Here is a 19,112-nt window from a genome sequence, read left to right on the forward strand (position 1 = left end):
TCACTTCTGGCTTAATTTGCTATGTATTGCTATACCCTGCTGTACAATTACTTCCCTCCTGAGAAGCTCACGCTGTTGGCAAAGAGGTCTAAAGCTTGAACTGCTGAGTGGAAAAGCTTCTGAAGCATAGAGTTTTGGTTTTTTTCCCCTAATTTGAGAATGAATGAATGAAAACTTGAGAAAAGGCATAAGCAGAGTGCTTCCTACATACAACCACTCACACAAACAGCAATATCAAAAAGCTCAGTTGGCAGACAAATAGGATATGCCTCAGGTTTTAACTCTGAGGAGCTTGTAACCCCAAATTCAGCCCTGATGCCTACTGAGAAATGAATCATAGAATTGTAGAATCACAGAATCACAAGGTTGGAAAGAACCTACAGATCATCTAGTCCAACTGTCCTCTCATTACCACTGCTACCACAAGCTACTAACCCATATCTCATAGCTCTTCATCCAGATACCTCTTGAACACTGCCAGGGACGGCGACTCCATCACCTCCCTCTGTACCAGCCCAAGTACAATCCATTAGACTGCAGGCAAAACCCTGTAAAAACTTCAGCACTAAAAACTGAAATTTCTGGACTTGTATACATGCAATATTGCTTCTAGTTATCTTGACAGCAGAATTTTTTCTTTCTCATTCTGGATGTGTAAGGGGTTGTGATGCTCAGCCCCGTGATTTATAGCTGTGTGGATATTATGACATGTCATTTTCCTCTGGCCTTGTTAATTAGCAGTTACTTCAGCTGTACTTTGGGTTAGTACTTGTAAGTGAGCAACAAAGGTCACTAGAGGAGGAACAATGTGCCATTAACTCAGATCCCTGGATGTGATGCAACACATCCAGATTTCTTATTAGGGAGACATTTTCATTATTACTGTTGCACATATGGAAACTGTTTGTGTAGTTTAATGAGTTTTGTATACGTTTTGCATTTATGGTGCACTGTGCTTATAGACTGAGAAGCAAAACAAGATTCCCCATGGAGACCAATGTGGAAGGCAAGACCAGGAACGCCCACTTGCCCACACTCCGGGGCTTTGTCCTTCACAGAACACCTTCTTCCCAAGCCACCACTGCTGGTAGTTTGTAATAAATCCTATGCCATAAAAACCCAGATGCCATGTTGGCCTGTGAAGAAGGTGTTCCCTAAGAATTTGCTGTCCTCCCTACCAGCACCAGTGCTTTCCCATTGCAATGTGGCAGCAGAGGAATGTAGTGCAACCTCAACACAGACATTGAGGAGGCCCCAGTAGGACAAAGGCAGCCTGTTGTCGGCTGCGCTCTGTGGCTGACACTGGGGTCCTTCTGCCCCGTGTTCAGCTGTCTCTTCATTTGGATGGTGTATTTATACAATGCATTAAAAATGCTTTGGAAAAATACTTGCCTAAGGATGCAGCGCGTTCATTGTCATTTCAAGCCTTTGAGTTAAGATTACATTTCTTTCTAAAATGAGTATACATCTTGTTTTCTCACTGTAGATTTATGTAGCAGTTATGGGGTTAATCTAGAAACTACTGGATGAGGCTCTGTTACTGCATTCTGCAGGAGGTCATATTACATGAATGTAATTGTTTTCTCTGGTATTTAGATATATGAATAATCTGTGTCAAACAGGAAAGAAAATGTGGGATGGTAAAAATTTGTTACCTCATTTATAGTTAATTTATCCTTAATTTACGGGGGAAATGGTGACTGGTGAATATAGATATAAACAGACATAAGGGAACGAAGGGCATGGGATTTGTGAAATATGAGGATTAATAATTCATTAAATCTTATCCAAGCCAGAAGCCTCATAATTCATGCATTTTTAAACCAACTAGTGCTAACCCTCTTCAATTTATTGACACCAGCACTTGCATTTCAGTGGTGCAATGATCTAATGCAGAAGCACTTGAATCAGTTTGATTTTTGACCTTAAAACAGGGCAAGAGAGTAAAGCTAAACTGGTCTGCACAGTGATTTCCCCCTGCCCTATTATATGCCCATCACCAAGACTGGATACTGCATAATACCTACACAGGCATGAAAAACTGCACTCCCTGACAATTGCATAAAATCAAGGAGAGTGACAATTAAATGCCTCTACAGTATGGGTAGAAAAAAAACAGTTATGTGAAGGGAATGAATTCAGGAATATGAGATGCGAGTAAACAGGAATTATAATGTCACCTCACATAGCGCTCCAGTTCCTATTTTTTCTCATTAATACTTCAGACAAGCTTTGCACCTGATCGTAACAGGCAGTGCTTCTAACAGAAGCATGCAGTGCTCACTTGCTATGCCAACTCGCTATCACTAGATGGGAACTGTTTCCCAAAAGCCTGATCTTCAGAAGGAGGCTGGGTGTAAGAGACAAAAGGACCTTCCTGCTGCAAAAACCAGGTCAAGGCTGCTACCTCCTCTTGTTCTTGCTGGCTGGAACCATGTTTCTGTGGTTTAGATCTGGTGTATACGATTGGTGTGTGCTGGCAGACCATCACATCGCACCACAAAGCTGGGGATGCTCAAGTAAGCATGCTCAAAGTGAGGTGTTTCCATTCAATATCAAGAAAAATGTTGGGGTAAGAAAGTAAAGCAAAGTCTCTTTTTTTCCCCTTTTGTCAGTTGTGCTAGTTTTAGGTATGTCAAGCTATGGCTGGCAAGTTATCAAGTATATAGGCACTGAATTTGTTTCTTGAAACATGGTAGAATGCAAGAGATGATTTTCTCTTGGGTTCTTCAGCTACCCCATGTGTCAAGTGGTAATGCTGATACTTGTGGCTGAAGAATATCAACTATCCGAAAGCAATAGCTAAGTGCTGATGCTGCTCTGGCCGAGTTCTGCAGTGCAGCGTGCCTCTGCGAGCATGAGAGCTTGCCAAAATAAGCAAGCGTTGGTGGCTCTTCAAGACACACTTGATGTTATCAACCTGCCATTTAGGGAAGGTTACTGAGAGGTCAGCGTCATCACTATCTTCCAGTTTCTGTGATCTTTGTCCATCTGGCTTCAGACCTGGATGTAGCATGGATTTCTTTAGTTGATCGCTTCCTGACAGCAGCTGAAGGTTGATTCTCTGTAATGATTTCATCACAGCCCTGCTAAATAGTGCATCCTCCTTGGAAACTAGAAGCAATGGGTGAGATGTTCTTGGCTTTCTTCACCCCTTTCTACAAAGAAGTAAGGATCCAAAAGAAAAAACACTGATAGACTTGAAGACCTTCTACAGATTTCAGTATTTCATTGTGGTGTGTCAGTAACAATGGAAAACGGGAATAGAAATGGTCCTGTTTGGCATCTGGGGAAAAGAAAAGCAACAGGAGAGAAAAAAGTGTTGTAGGCAGCAGCATCCTCAGAAAACCCGTTTACACAGCTCTGCTTTCCATCATCCTTTGAACTTCAATCAGGAAATCCAGTTGGGTCTCCTGGTTTTGCTGAAAACGGAACTTTGGATGAATCACACAATTAAAGAATCCTTGGATTTGGAAGGGACCCTTAAAGATCACTTGAAGTACAGTTATCTTAAAGTTTTCCTCCAAAAGTTGGAGATGAAGGCCATGCTGAGAGGAGTCTGTGGCCAAGGAGAGTGTAGTGACCATACTGGGGCCAGTTCCTCCAAGCACTGCTCCAGCAGATGCCCTCAGGTGACGAAGCATAGCATTCATCCCTTTTGCTGGCCTCGCTTGTGGCAGCCTGTAACTCCAAGCACATTCTTCTTTTACTCCAGTGTGCCAAAGGCCAGTGCTGGGAATCCCTGGGCAGAGAGCCACGAGATGTCGGCGTGTCCATCTGTAAGATGCTGCATGTGGGTGCTCCTGGGCTCCTGCTTCACCTGAGGCTTTGCTTCCAGATGGAGATGATTGAGGAACCGAGCCAAAACAAGGGTACGTGTTTTGGGAGGATCTTGTGCTGTTTTAATCACTGTGTGATTAGATTGGAAACTGAGTTTTCTTGCCCACATGTAATGTTTTCTTCCCACTTTGTCTGTGCCTTGTATGATATGCAAACCAATGACTCATAAGCATATGGGAGAAGTAGGTTTGTGAGGAGCCTCAGGAGATAAGTGCCCGGTTCCTCCATCCTAGACAACACTGGCCAGACCTGTTTTAGCCCAACCCAGCATGTTCTCAGAGGTCTCAAACGATGCAGATTCCTTGATAACCCAGTTACACACAGTGTTTCGTTGACCTTATGTATTAGAGAGCTTCTCTCATTTAAAACAAACTCAAACTCTCTTTCTGTCTATCAGTGACTTGCAGGACAGTTTTTCTTCCTGTGCTATGGCTGTTTTCCCTGTGCCACTGAAGGCTTATCAATGCTCCCCCTTCAATCAGAACAAACAGCCCAGTTTGTGCCATTTCATCTCCTGCCCAACTGCATCTCTGTGCACAGCAGTTGTTCCCCGACCAGACGCGCCAAGGTCACGCAGCAAAATGCGAGGGTCTGTTCCTTGGAGTGCTCATGCACATACTACATTTTGCTACACTTTCCCTAGCTGAAGACATCTGATATATAAGCAGCTAGAATACAAGCCTGTAGACCATTTAAAACCCAGTGTGAATTAGCTTGGCTCTCCCTCAACAATTAAAGTCTCAGTTTTATTCCCTCAGCATGAGAGGGATGGTGTAAATTTCATTGAAATCAACAAAGCCAATTCATTATTTCAAGCACTACCTTACAGCAGAGGCTGTTTCCTTGAAGACTTTTAAAGACCTTCCTTGAAGCCTCTGACTTCAGTACATTACAGTCCAGAAACTACTGGCACAAACATCTCTCCTGATTTACACTGCTGCTGAGGCAACACAGAAGATAAGAATCTTATGCATTTTTAGAGGTCTATTAGAAGATGCTGCCTGGAGCTACAGTTGCCATTCAGCTTCTCTCTGCATTTGTGTGTGGTCTTCAGGAGAAGTTTTCATGTGGGTTACTGCAATCTCCAGGCAACAATGGTGTGGATTATCATGCTGAAATCTACATCGGGGAAAACAGCTACAGTTGCGTCTCCAGATGTACAAGAGATGAAAGGCAAGGTGTTTTTCATGACTGTAGCCAGCTGATGACCCGGGTGCAGTGGAAGATCTCACCCTGATAAAAGCTCAGCTCTGGGAGAGAAACATGGGAGTTGGCGCTGCCTTTCCATGGCTCTGAACATGCAAATGCCTGGCATGGATACAGCCACCATCCTGTTTGGTTGTGGGCTGGAGATGGAGAGGTGGGATGGAGCTTTGCTTTTGAATACTCAACAGGCTAGTTTGGAAATAACTTGATCATCAACCAATCTTAGATAAAATAGCCTGGGGCCCAAACAAATTGTAAGGCAAGAGACACCCGCTGCATGCCATGCCAGTAGTAGTCAAGGAATTAGAACCTAGCATCTCCAGGCTGGCCCGGAAAACAGATTTTCTGTAGTTGCCTTCCTGGCTACAGTAATTCCACCCCTGCACCACATCATTCTAATTTTTTCTTTCTACTATTTAGAAAGAGTTTTTAGCTTTTTCTTTACAAGGCTGCTACTAATCCGTTGTGGGGATCAAATTATGGGCTCTAGTTTGTTCTTGCATAAAACCAGGGCAGTTTGAGAGTTCCTTCTTGTACTGCTATATCCTCATTTCCACAGAACTCGTATTTTATCTATAGCCATTAGAAGCTCCTTAACATTCAAAAGTCAATGGACAGTATGCAAGTAACTTCATTTTGTGGCAAGAAGCATTTAGAGAGCTCCTGGAGAAGAAGGCTTACTGCAGGGAGGCCTACTGCATTTGCTTTTCTGTCGAATGTCGCTCCTGTGCTTCAGGGATATTGAAAGCCAGGAGCAAGTTGAGATTTCACAAGCAGGATTCCTGTCTAAAAACAGAGTTCTACCATGAAGGCTTCCCCCTTCTACCAGCTTATAGGATTGTATAAAAATTTGAGATTATACAGAGAAAGGGCTGGAGTGCCAGAATGAGCTGCTGTTCCTACTTTCCTTTAATTTCCAATAATTCAAAGCACATTCTTTCTCCTGCTTAAATTTTCCTCTTTATGGCAAGATGCAACATGAAGAGACAGAAAATTCTCTGCCGCCAAGCTGAAAGAGAGGGAAAAAACCCAGCAGATTGTGTTTTAACTCTTATTAAGACTTTCAGATACACGCAGCCGACGCTTGGAAGAGCGGTATTTGAACAGTCCTATAGGGAACTTCAACACTCCTCTCCCTGTCGTTCCTTTTCAAATATTTTCAAAGCTTTGAAAACAGTTGGTCGTTCTTCATTCTGGCGACTTGCCATCAGCTACTGTCGGCTCCAATCAGTTCACGGGCTTCCAAGGTACCCAGTAGCCAAGCAAGCTTGAGAGAGTTTGAGACTAATGAAAGACCTTTGATATTCGGGGATACGGAGAGCTACAGAGGAACGGATAAGTTAAAGGAAGGGCTGTCAGTTCCCGCAAAGCCTGCCTCATATTCCCAGTCACGAGATAGCATTTCACTAATTGATTATTGTCCATCCATAACATAGCCATGCTTTTACTGCACAAAGCAGCAGGGTGGGCAAAGAGCTTGCTATGGTACAGTGCATGCTTGGCCTCTTTTAGAAAGCTGGGAATACAGATCTGAGATACTGGACTACTTTGAATGGAACTCATTAATTGTAGCTTGGAACTTTTTTCAGCTAAAGTAAATATCTTCACTACAGACAGTGAAAATTAATAGAAGCATTTTAAATCTTTGCTGTTCCTCAGAAGAGTGGCAAGCATGCTGAGGTCAGGTGCCTGTGTTTGCTGTTTAGATATACACCTCCACAGAAGGACCCATTCCCACAAGTCCCTAATGTCTTGGAATGTTAGTTGCACCTACAGTTAGAATTAAAAATGAGATTGCAGGAAAACCTGGACGAGTGACTTGTATGACCAGAACACTGGCTGCTCCAGTTAAAATACTTGTTTGTCCTTTTGCGTCCCATCCTTCACACACCACAGTCTAACTGGGCAGCTTAAAATATGAGACTGTGCCTTAGCTCTTCTGGCCTCATTGAAAATATTCAACGTCTCAAAACAGCTGCTACTACTTAATGATCTTCTGGTAACTCAGGCTGATTTCTTTTGTTATACACTCTCAAGATTAAATTTTGCTTTGGCCTCCATTGCCTGAAGGAGGCTATTGTAAAACAGGATACTCAGAAATCAGCAAAAAGCTAAGACAGAAAACCAGACCACTTTAACTTGAGCAGTGCTACTGCCAGTGAGTTCAGGACACTGAGATCCTGCTAGAAGCAGCCTAGTACTGAGGGCTGATGGCTGAGGGATTGCTTTACAACAAGATGAGTGGCTTTGCAGAAGAGCAACATCTCCACGATAGACTAAGAGGTGTTCTTTGATGTTACTGTTTTAAACCTGGTTTGACCAAACTGGCTATTAGATAAATAATTAGATGTTGATAAGCACTGTTGTTACTTCAGATGGTGGGAAGGGATTTGCATTCTGTTTTACAAGAGACCCAATGGATAGAGCTCACATCTGTCGAATGCTGAAAAGCCTGATCAGGATTACAAGGAAATGCCTAAAAAAGATTAAAATATCTGGTCAGCAGTAATAACTCTCAGTCTACTGTGTTTGTGTTGGAGGAAAGTTTGGTGGACTTAAGATAGCAGCAAGGAAGAAGGAGAGGTTTTGTGAGAGGTTTTCTGTGACAAGGTTAGCAGAAGGAAGTGGATGGGGATGGGAGAATGTGCTCCACGGGGCTGCAGGAAGCCGAAGCTGAAGTAAGGCAGCACAAAAATGAGAACCTGCAGCTTGAAGCAGAATATGAAAATAGTCCTGGGACTGAGAGGACTGAGGCTGGCTGTGTGACCCAGCCCAGGTATCCCTTCGGTGCATAGCTCCCATTCTGGCCAGCCTCCCTGGGACAAGCAGCCACAGGAAGTGATGTAAACTGGGAAACAGCAAGTACCTGGGACTAGGGGTGAAACTAACAGCTGATGCTGTTTTTATGTGTTATAAAAAGCTTTCCTTTGAAAACCAGCAAAGGGACGCTTACAGAAGAACACTGTCAGTAACAAGGAGTCAGAGGAGGACTGTAATGAAGTTCTGGATGAAACGATCACAGGATTTTATTTCTATGCTCTCTGTTTGTCTACTGCTTAGAATGTTAATAGCAATTCAAAGGCCCAAGGAAGGCAGGAGAATCCAGCTAATTCCTGCAGAGACAGCTGATGAGAAAAGCCTCCCTTCTTAATTGAAAGTTTAAGCTCTTGCTTTGCAACTACAGCACTCATTTTCAAGTAATTGAAATACTTTGATCCCAATCAATCTTCAGAGGAACTCTCCCACATGACCCTCCCAATCTTCCAGTGCAGACCAACTCCATATTTACTCCATCTAGCAGCTGCAGCCCTGTCTATGGCAGAGGAGTTGAAACTTGATGATCCTTGAGGTCTTTTCCAATCCAAGCCACACAATGATTTTGTGAGATGTGCTGTTTGACCCCGGGTACCAGCTGCAGGATTGCTGAAGGCACTGCTCTGGGGCTGGCTGTCCCTGGAGAGCCCGGGATCACTGGGATGCTGCGGTCGCACGTGACCACACTTAGCCTTTGTTTGCATTGCAGCTGGAACGGGGCAGGCACCAGCCCTAGCCAATCATTTTGCTCATACAGGTCACCACCAATGATGCTGAGAAAACCCAGCATTTGGAGAACAAAATCTGCTAAATGTTAGTGCCCCTCTGGGCATCTGGGGAGGCATGAAGGGAGTCTATACCTGCATGGTTCTCATTCTACATATCTAAAACAGATGGATGGCCCAGCATGTGGAGCAGAGACTGTGCAACTGCCTGCCCAAACTGCAGCTCAGGCATGCATAAGGCAGTGCCCACAGACTGTGTGCAGCTCTGCATGGGAAAGCATACAGCACGTAGCACAGCATGTAGGATTTTCTCCTGACCAAAAATTGAGGGATGAGCTAGTCATAGAGATTGCAGAAGAAACAGCTACACTTCTCAGTGTCAAATGAACTTTGCTGACTTGAGATTTTAGTGGATTTTTGATAGTCTGACTAGGGGCAGCTGTAACAGCTCCTGTTAACCCTTTGTACTTCATTTGTGGCCTTGCCATTGTTTTAGATTTAGATTTAAGTAGCTTTCACATAACACACAGCTACTTAAATAAGTGCAAAGTGATTTGCTGCGCTATTTATGCTATCACTTACGTGTACACGGAAAAGCAGACCATAAAATGTAGCATCTGTTGCTGTGGCCAGGAAAGCTCCTATTGGCTAGACCAGAGGCAAGATTTTACCCAGCAGCATTACAGACTCTAGTAACTTAGAGGTGCTGCTTTCCATAACAGGAAAAGTAGGCTGTGGTGGCATTTTTCATATTGGTCATGCCTCAGTAACTCCCACTGTGCTCTTCTTTTGTAATACTGAGCCCTTCTTTGCATGATGATGTTTATTTGCATTCTTTGTGTTCTTTGCTTGAAGGGAAACTCTTCTGTGAGCTTCTTTCTTTCTTTCTCTCTTTCTCTCTTTCTTTCTTTCTTTCTTTCTTTCTTTCTTTCTTTCTGGTAAACATTTAATTTCAAGGTCAATTTTCTGTATTTCACATCTTCTCAAAGGGGAAAAAATAAACTTATAATTTCTGACTGAAGAAAAAATGATGTATAGTATTACATACCTGACCTGTCCAAAGAGCAAAGATCAATCCTCTCTTTCAACCCTAACTGGAAAGTGCATTTGACAAAGCCGTGCTGTCACACAGATCTCCTGCTGGGAAGAGCTGCACAGTTCTCTCACTTGTTATGTTTTAGTCACGGCACGAAGCATAGTTAGAGTCATGACATATGGCAGATTAGATGTTGTACATTTCTTCGTTTAAAACTAACATGCACCACATGGCTACATTGCAGTCCCACGTCCTGTACAATGGTACTCCTGAACATGTATTCCCAAATCCACCCATGGATCTGTGGCTGCCTCGCTGCATGTAAGGATTCAGCACCTGAGGATTTGGCACTGCAAAGTCTTCTATAAAAGGGCTACTCCTACAGGACACCCCAAAGCCATAAGTCTGCATTTTCATATCTCACACAACTGCAGACCACAGTTGGTCTGTCTTACGAGCAGAACTGCAGAATGCTTTATAGCTGGAAACCAAATCAGCAGTGGAAGGGCAGAAATCTCTCTTCTCAGTTCGGCAGTTCTCGCAGTTGAATTGATTTTATTGTTTTCATTTCAACATTGAGAGCTGCTGAGGAAGGGAGAAAATGTAGGCAAATCTTGTGCTTATACTGTTTGTCCTGCAGCAAAACTTCTGTATGCATTTTTCGTTTGTTCTTATGAATGTTAAAAACATAATCCTGACCGTCTTTTGGGGGTGAGGGAGAGGGATTATTTTGTAGCTATAACATCTTAGAAATTTAGCAACAGAAACATCTGTCATAATGAAAAGCAGTAACTTCAGTAGCAGGCTATGCAAGTGGAGCAGCACACTTGTTTTTACAAAAGTAAGCCCTGTATTGGTGCTCAGTTCAGACAGAAAGCAGGAATCCTTCTAGATCAGTACGGGAGTTGCAGAAACACAGAATCTTTTTCACAGCTGACCTTGAGGGGCTGCCCAAGGAGGTGGTGCAGTCACTTGCCTGGAGAAACGTTAAGGAAATGTTTAGACTTCTAAACATGCTTAGTGTAGAAATATGGGTGAACAGTTGGACTGGATGATCCTGGAAGTCTTTTCCAACCTTGGTGATTCTGTGATTCTGTGCTTTTCACTCCTTGAGTGTATGGGTGTCTTCTCAAGAAGTAGAAATTCTTGTTCTTGCTGTGCACTGAGGAGATTAGGATAGTATCACAAGGGGAGGGAGCTGTGTTTTCCTAAAAGGTGAGTTATTTAAGGAGGGAGGGAAGGAACAGCCAGAAACCATTTGGGGGAGATGTTTTCCAGGGGAAGGAGAAAATGCACAGTATCACTGCTGAGACCAATTGCACTGAAAAAACTCTGAAAAGAGATAACTGTGAGGGGATCCAAAGTCCAGACAAGGAAAATATGCTCACCAAGGGTGAAGTGGCAGAGATCAGCATTCAGATTGAAACTTCTGTTCTAGGGAAAGAATGGGGTGTTTTTTTTCTAATAATCCAATGAAATGTTCATTTAACAGAGAAGAAAAATGCAAATGTAGGAAACTTTCCACGCCTGGGCTGAGAAATCCCTCAGAGGCACCAATGCCCTGAATAGATCCTGCTGCAGGCAGGTAATGACTTGCAGCTCCCCGCTGCAAACAAAGCGCTTCGCACCACTGCGTGACAGCTGCAGGCACACACCATGCCTGAGAGATGGCACAGTTATTCTGAGTGCGGCCAACAGGAGTTTATCTGAGGATAAAAGAGGGAGGGATTCCCTCCGCAAGGTCAGCGCAGGAGAGGGACGGGCTGCTCAGCCCTCGGTTCTCACCAGCCTTAATCCAGGCTGTGCTGGGCAGCTCCAGTGCAGGGCAGGTTGGGCTGGATGCCTCAGAGGCCATCTAGGAAGTCATTCGCTGGTTTGCTGATATCGTTTGTTGTTGTTGTTTTGCTTTCTCTTTTATTTGTATGGAAAACAAGTGCTCAGGGAGTTCCTGAAGGGAGGTCACCCTGTTCCTCCCATAGGGTGCACTGCCAGCAGCACTGTGCTGCTGACCTCGGGGCTCCTGGCACTGCACCGAATGCCCCGATAGTCCATAAATTCAGATGGTCACCAGAGATAATGTTATGTGCTTGCAGAAGAATGGGCCTTTGTCCGAGTGAGCCGATCGCTGACTTTGCTGGGAGGGAGCTGTCTTCATTTCTGTGTATTTCTATTCAGTTGCTGCAGAAACATCCCCATCTGCTTTGAATATACACTTTAATTTCAAATCCTAGCAAGAAATGAAGCAAGCCAGCTTGCTATGCCTGGCAGAGGACACACATGGTGAGTCGCTGAACACAAAGCTGTTCCAAATGCCAGGAATGTTGCAGACTTTAATGCCAAGTTACCTGGCTTTGTGCTCTGCTCAATCATACAATGGTCACCATCAGAACTGAGTTCTGTTGGTCTGTTCTCAGCAGTTGAGACTCAGCTGAGTTGTAGCTCAGCAATACGTGCTTTCTTTGTTGTCTTCTCTGCTAGGACAATGTGGTTTCAGGATGTGACACAGTGGGAAAAAAAAACAACAAACCCGTGTAATTTCTCTGGAGAAAGCAGGCAATGGGCATTTCCTGCTCTCATGCACAATTAATGGGATAGACAAGAGAGAAAGCACAAATTAAGTTGTTAATTAGCCTTATTTATACAGCAATAGCATGAATTCATGCAGTCTGACATGGTTTTTGCAACTAAGAGTAGAATTTTGCATGCGTAGATGCATATATATGCATATACAGAAATGCCCAAGCACTAGTTTGTGCTGTATGATCTGCACAGTCCGAGTTCTACGCTTGCCTCTCTCAGAGCAGGAAATTTTATCCCCAACTGTCAACAGGTGTCAGAAACAGAAGCAGCTGGACCCAGAACTGTACAAGATTCCTGTTTCTGATCTGATAAACTTGCAAATAAACCACATGCAACCCAGCAAAGGCTGATGTTGGTGCAGACCCTTGGCTTGCTTCTGTCCTGTCCTGTGGGCTGTAGCCAGGGAATAGCGAGCGATACATAGGCTATCTCACAGGCTGATAAGAAGCAGAGCTGCCTCTTAAATAGCTCGTAGCTGAAAGGAATCATAGAAATGTGAGTTATTTGCATCACATCCCAGAGAGAGTATAATTTAAGGGAATTTTTTTGTGATGGAAAGAAAATGGACAAGTGAAACTGTTGAAGCAAACCTAAGCTGCTAGCTGTGAGAAAGGACAGAAAAGGAGAAGAGGGTTTACTGTGAGCTGAAAAGAATTGAAAGATGCCCATTCAAACGCTTCATCTGCCTGCTAATTTTAATTAAGAGTCCTCCTTTGTAACTACAGCACAGAGCCTGAGTCTTTAAAAAAAAAAAAAGAGTTGTCACTAGGCAGATTTCTGTGAGCCTGCTGATTGAATCATCATTTTAATCTCCTCGCTGCCTCCCCCTGCCCCCCAGCAGAAGCTACCGGGTGCCTTACGCGACAACTAGCGTGCTGGGAACTGCTGCCGTGCTCCTCAGGGAGTTCCCGCGATGCACAGCTCCTGATTGCTGCCTGACTAAAAGGCTGAAACCTGCCAGTGTTAAACCGTCCTGTGCTCTTTGAAGCCTGGGTGCAGATCTGTTTTTCAGCAGGAAAAGTATTCCCCCTCAGCTCTTCATTTTTTTTATTGTAGAGGAAAAACTATTTCTTTCTCCCAATTCTTCCCATTAGCCCCCTCCTTCAGAAATAACCCACTGGACTTCGGGGAACTTGACACATGCAATGGGCTTTGCAAAGAAAAAGCAGAGTGACAAAAAATGCTTCTGTGTGCATTTTTGTGGTGCCCTGGCACTTTCCTGGATCCTTCCTTGCCCTACTGGCTCTTGCCCATGAGCACAGCGCTACAAGCAGCTCTGTGACCGGCAGAGTCCCAGCCAGGGTCCCAGGGTTACTGAACTGGTGGTCAGTGTTTCCAGTCAGACAGTGCCCACTGGCCCAGTCCCCTCTCCCGGCAGAAACAGGCAGCAAACAACAGTAAACAAATCCCCCCTCTGCCTTCTCCCCCTGTCACGGCTGAAAGCTGCAGCTCCAGCCAAGGTCTGCCCATGGGGCTGTGCTAATTGAGATGCTGTTTGGCAGCAGTCTGCGTCCTTGCACAAATGTTCACAAAATGACTAATTAAAAACAAGTCTCTTGCCCCGCTTCCTTCCTTCAACAAGTTAACTTAGGCACGTTTTTCCTTTCATTATTTTATGCACAACAATAAAGAACACGCTAAGGAAAGAGTGCTTCAGGAGCAGTTCTGTCTGACAAAATACCAGCGAGGCTGTCCTGTTCTTCCCCCACACCCTGATGGCAGCCTGCTGTGCTAGCAAGATAGAAACCAGAGGAAGTTTGAAAGGGGAAAGGTGGGCTGGTCCCACCAGCTTGGAATTATAGCACAAAAGGAAGAAATATCCTCAAGGAAGAAGCCCTGCTTCTGTTGTCCTGAAGTCCTCTGGACACTCAGTGTGCGGATGAAGAGCGGCTGAGTGAGCTGAGGGCAGCACAGAGCTGGGTCTGTGCTGGGGAACCCCTTGGTCCAGCTGCCCAGCTGTGTGACTGTGCTCCGCATCCTCCGCAAGCAGCAGCCTGGTGCCAGGCCGGCACAGTGCCTCATTACATCATGGGCGACTGCAGCGTAAGCGTGGAAACATGCAAGGAATGGGAGTAGCGTCAATTCAGGAAGACTAAGCAGGTTGTGTAATGGGGAAAACCAGCTAATGCAGGAGGAGAAAGCAACAACGAGGTGACGGCTCAACTGGCAGTAGAACGATTTCCACACTGATCTGAGCTCATCAGGCAACAGCTGGATTTTGTTCTTCCTGGCAGCTGCTTGGGAAACCTTAATACAACTCAATACAGGGCTCAAGAGATGAGCAGATGAAACAGTGTTTAACCACACAGCCATGCAGGTCATGGGGATTTGTGAAAGTGTTTTGGTAGTTAATATAATTAAAAATGTACAAGAATTACAGGAGTAGCTGCTGAACCTCTCAGTGCCCCTGCAGGGACGGTCATAGGGCCCGATCCACCAGGAGCCAGGCACGCAGGTTGGGCGGGAACAGACCAGATGCTAACAGGTCTCTCCTGCTAGGCACTGAGCCCTGCCACACCACACCACAGCACCCAGCTCTCCAACACATCTGGTATGTGGTCAGCCATCCCCTCTGCCACTTGTGGGACTGCTGCTGACCTCCAACGAGATCCCAGCAATATGTGGACAGATGCCAGGAGCAGCCTTACAGACTCAGATCAGGCAATAGCAAACGCACCTGGAGCTGTGCTGTTGTGAGGGAGTGACCTCCCTCACTACACAGGGGGACTCATTTCAGAGTTACAAGGAAAAGCAGGGCTTGCATTTCCTGATGTGAAAACATCTCCGTATGCTGCCAGCCAGATCTCAGTGCACAAGGACAGAATAACTTGATTACTCACCCAGAAGCCTGTCTTGCTCTGAAATGGTTAACTACTTTTTGTTTGGAGTAAGGAGAGGGCAGGGAGTGAAAGGAGTGCTCTTCACTTGTTGGGGTTTGATTCATGTAAACTGTTCAGGACACCTTGACAGGCTTTGGGATACACGGAGCTATATATAGCAATGTGAGTCACTGTATTAGTGAGCGTGACGCTGTGTGCAAGCCAGAATATTCCCAAATGTCTTCAGACATGTGCTTTCCTTCCCCCCTCCAGCTTTGCATAGGTTATTCTAAATCATTTGAGCATTATCTGAAGTCATTTTTCTTCCCTTTTATGGTAGTTATCTCTGTGTGAATACTATGTCCTCATCTACTATGTGCTCAGAACCTCACAGTTTGTCTCCACAGAACAAATGCTTTTGTTGTAAATCTCCCATTACATAGGTTATTCTGCAGTGAGAAGGTTATACAAAGACTTGTTACTGGAAGAGAGTTGAAGTGCACAAGGGTCAGCATATCAGTGCACCGGGAGGCTGATGGCTCCTCCAGAACCACTACCTGTCCCCATCCTTAATCTCTTGGAGGGCCTCAGTCCCCAACACTAATCTAAGAAATAAATAACTCTTGCTAGCCTGTGCATTCACAGAAATCACATTCCTGCCGCTTGTACTCTGAGTTTTACTACACAGTACTGTGAACTACATCCTTCTGAGTTTAAATGCAAATGCTGAGTGATTCGGGATGGAATGGTGACCACTCCCACTTTGGGCTCCACAACACTTTCTCCGAGCAGGTTCTTAGGGCAGCAAAGCTCATGGAGCCTGTGGATCTTTTGGGATTTGCTTTTCCTTGGTGACTGCAAGTTTCAGCAGAAGCTTTTCCCATGTCTGGAACACACACAAGGGCTCTCTCCCATGAGGATTCTCTGGCATTTCATTACATGTGAAGTTACACATCAGCCATTCTCTTGCTGGGAATGTTTACAGGGCTTTCCTCCTCCACCCGGCTTCCGCTCATCACAAACAGTAGGAGCACTGACGGCCACACTGCTGAAACCTGGCTGCCTCTGACTCTTTGTGGGGAATGCGTGGCTACATATGCATGGTATCATCACTTACTATTCATTTATTTCATTTTGCTAGTCAAGCAGCTTAACATGTATTTTGCTAGTCCCAAATGGATGTATGGTGGTAGTAGTTAATGACAGCAGGCAGAATGGTCACTGATGACCATGGTGTTCATGGGTGAAAGAAGTGTGCAAAAAAAAAAAAGAAAGAAAAGTGTGCAAAAGGGCAGAAAGCTTAACTGCAAGTCAGAGGGAGAAGCAAGGGAGCACTGTCTGTAAGAGCTGTGAGTGAAGAGGAGAGGGAAGCATAATTCCTAAGCAAGCCTGGAGAAGAGTTTTTTCCATCAACTCCTGGACTCTGTAGGGTGGATAGGGACTGCATGGTGCACTCCTCAGGAGGCAACGGGAGTGGGTTGGAGGGAGATTCTCTCTGTCTGAGGTTATTGAGACAGGCGAGAGGGTAAGAAGTTACAACCAGCTGTCATGTGGTGCTGGCAGGAAGGCTGTGCTTCAGATTGACAGCTTTCTGGCAGCTGATGGTTTAGGGAAGGTAAATCAGACATGCACCCAGAGCAATGCTGCATAAATGGACAGCGCTGAGAGGTGCTGCAGCTGAGAAAAATGCTGGGTTGCCTTGATGCAGATTGAGCTGTGCAGCTGCACAATGATGATTTTGTGCTGGGCAGTAATTTTTCCCACAGAATAACTTCAAACATGTTAAAATGAAAGGCCGGAGAGCCTCTGTACCGAAAAGGCCCGGAAACTGGAAGTGTGCTGGGGGAAGTCCTTTCCTAATTTCTAATTTAAGAAGGGAACTGTTTTGGAAACAGTTGAAGGTAGCTGCAAAATTTGGTGACAGGATCTGAAAAGAGAGGCTTGGCGGATGTGAAGGGAAGATGAGCAGTCACAGGAACAGAACACGTGGGGTTGCAAAGAACTGAGTGAGGAAAGTGCTGCTCGTGTCCAGATACAGATGCAGGGCTTGATTAGATTAGAGATATCAAATGTCTGGTCTTCTTTGGCCATGGGGAAAAAGGAGTAAGATGAAAGGAAGGATCTCTAAGGAGGGCAGGAACAGATGAGCAAGAATGTGCAGTGGGGAAGGTTAGATATGAAAAAAAGAGGTTATGGACATAGTGGAAGAAAAAGCTTACAAAAGCAAGTTCTGAAATAAAGCAGTGACGCTTTACAGCTTATAGAAAGTGAACAGAGCAAGCAAGAGGTGAAACAAAGTTTATATAGCCAAGAAAGGAGACTGTGGAGAAGCAAGACTTTCTGCTTCCTTTCTTTTAATGCCATGTCACAAACAAAAGTATAAGATTTGGCTTTCTGTGGATTACCTATTCTAGACTACTGTGGTGTGACCTAACGGTAACGGTGACAGATGTGACAATGTAAAGGTCTTTGGTGACGATATGACCGAAAATACAGGTGACCCGGGAGAAGAGGTTAGGATGATGTCACTCACCTAGCTAATTTCTAATCACTAGCACAAATTCCCATTCAAAATGATCTAATGGCTTATCCGATACCTTCCCTGTGACCCGTGGAACCAAATCTGTGTCACAGAGTAAGGTCACTATGCTGTCAGCTGGGTGACGAGCCTCGTCTGAGTGTTGACTCGGAATTGCAGACCGTGGGCCGCAGGCCAAGGGATGTTGAGCGTGCCACGGGGTGACGCGCGGTCCCGGCGGGAGGCTTCTAGCCCATCAGCACACGGCCGTGCGGCCCTGCGCCAATTCATGGAAAGGCAGCCGAGCAGCGCCGAGGGGAGCGGCCGGCCCGTGTACGGATGGGCCCGGTGCCGCACAGGCAGCCGCTGGCACTGGTGCAAGAGGGAGGCAGCCTGTTGGCCGTCCGCGCCCAGCTTTCTAAGGAAGCAAGCGGCGTGCCGGAGATAGCCTGTTTGCTCTGGCCAGAATGTCTGGTGGTTTTGCAAGAGACAGAGCAGCCGAGGGCAGATGTCGCACTGCTGTGAATGGAGTAGCTCCACTGATTTCAGCAGAGCAGTGCCGATTTACGTCTGTAGAGTTTGGGCTTGAGGCCTGAGCGATGGCAGTAGTGCAATAAGGTTTTTCCATGCTGCACAAGGCTACGGTTCCAGATAGTTCTGGCCCAACATAGACATGAACCTGCTACTGCTAAGATACATTTGCGCTGGGTTTGCTTGGATTCCTGTGTTGCTTGGAGCAGGTAGCAACCTCATTGCCGCAGTTCCATTCTTCAAACAATGCTGTGACAACCGCACCACACGGGGCCTGCCAGGTTCAGGCAAGGACACAGCGAGTGCGCGTCAGCAGCAGAGCTGCAAATGAGGTAATGTGTTATCAGCAGGCAGGTCAGGGCTCTGTGTATCAGCTCCTGAAGCAGAGGGACTAAAAATAACTTTCTATTGCAAGTACCCATTTCCCGAAGAAGGAAATGCCCTCGTTTAACACCTCCCTCCCCAAACAAACCAGGAATGACTTACAGCAGTGCCTGCCTCCCTCGATACCCTGGGGGTCTGGCTGGATGGCTGCACCAAGTGCTCTGCGTTCCCCTCTGGAGGGTGGCCAGGAATCAAGAGCAGTATTAAGACCCAAGCAGCACCAGCCACATCCCCATCACCTGACGGCTACCACAGATAGTATTACAGCCACCATTCCCTCTCTCAGCAGTGTGTCTGCACAAGTTCGGGGCCAAGCTGCCTCTTGTGCCTCCTGAGCCACATGCACATCACCAGACCAGCACCTGGGTGCTGAACAACTGTCGTGGCAGCTTCCCATGTGGATAGGTGCCATGCACAGATAAGCATTTGGCTCCTGGTATTAATCCACACCTGTACACAGAAGCCAGAGAGGTCTATGCAAATAATAATTCTGCTGTGTGTATTAAAAAAAAAAAAGATTAAAAAAAGAAAAAAAACCACTTTTTGCTTATAGCATACCCTAAGAGGTTTACTTTAGGTAAAATGCAGTGGATTTCTAAATAGTTACATATGAGGGAGTCTACAGGATAGCAGGACAGCACAATGGTGTGAAGAACTGC

This window comes from Tetrao urogallus (assembly GCF_951394365.1).
Source record: "Tetrao urogallus genome assembly, chromosome: 4".
NCBI classification, from domain to species: Eukaryota; Metazoa; Chordata; class Aves; order Galliformes; family Phasianidae; genus Tetrao; species Tetrao urogallus.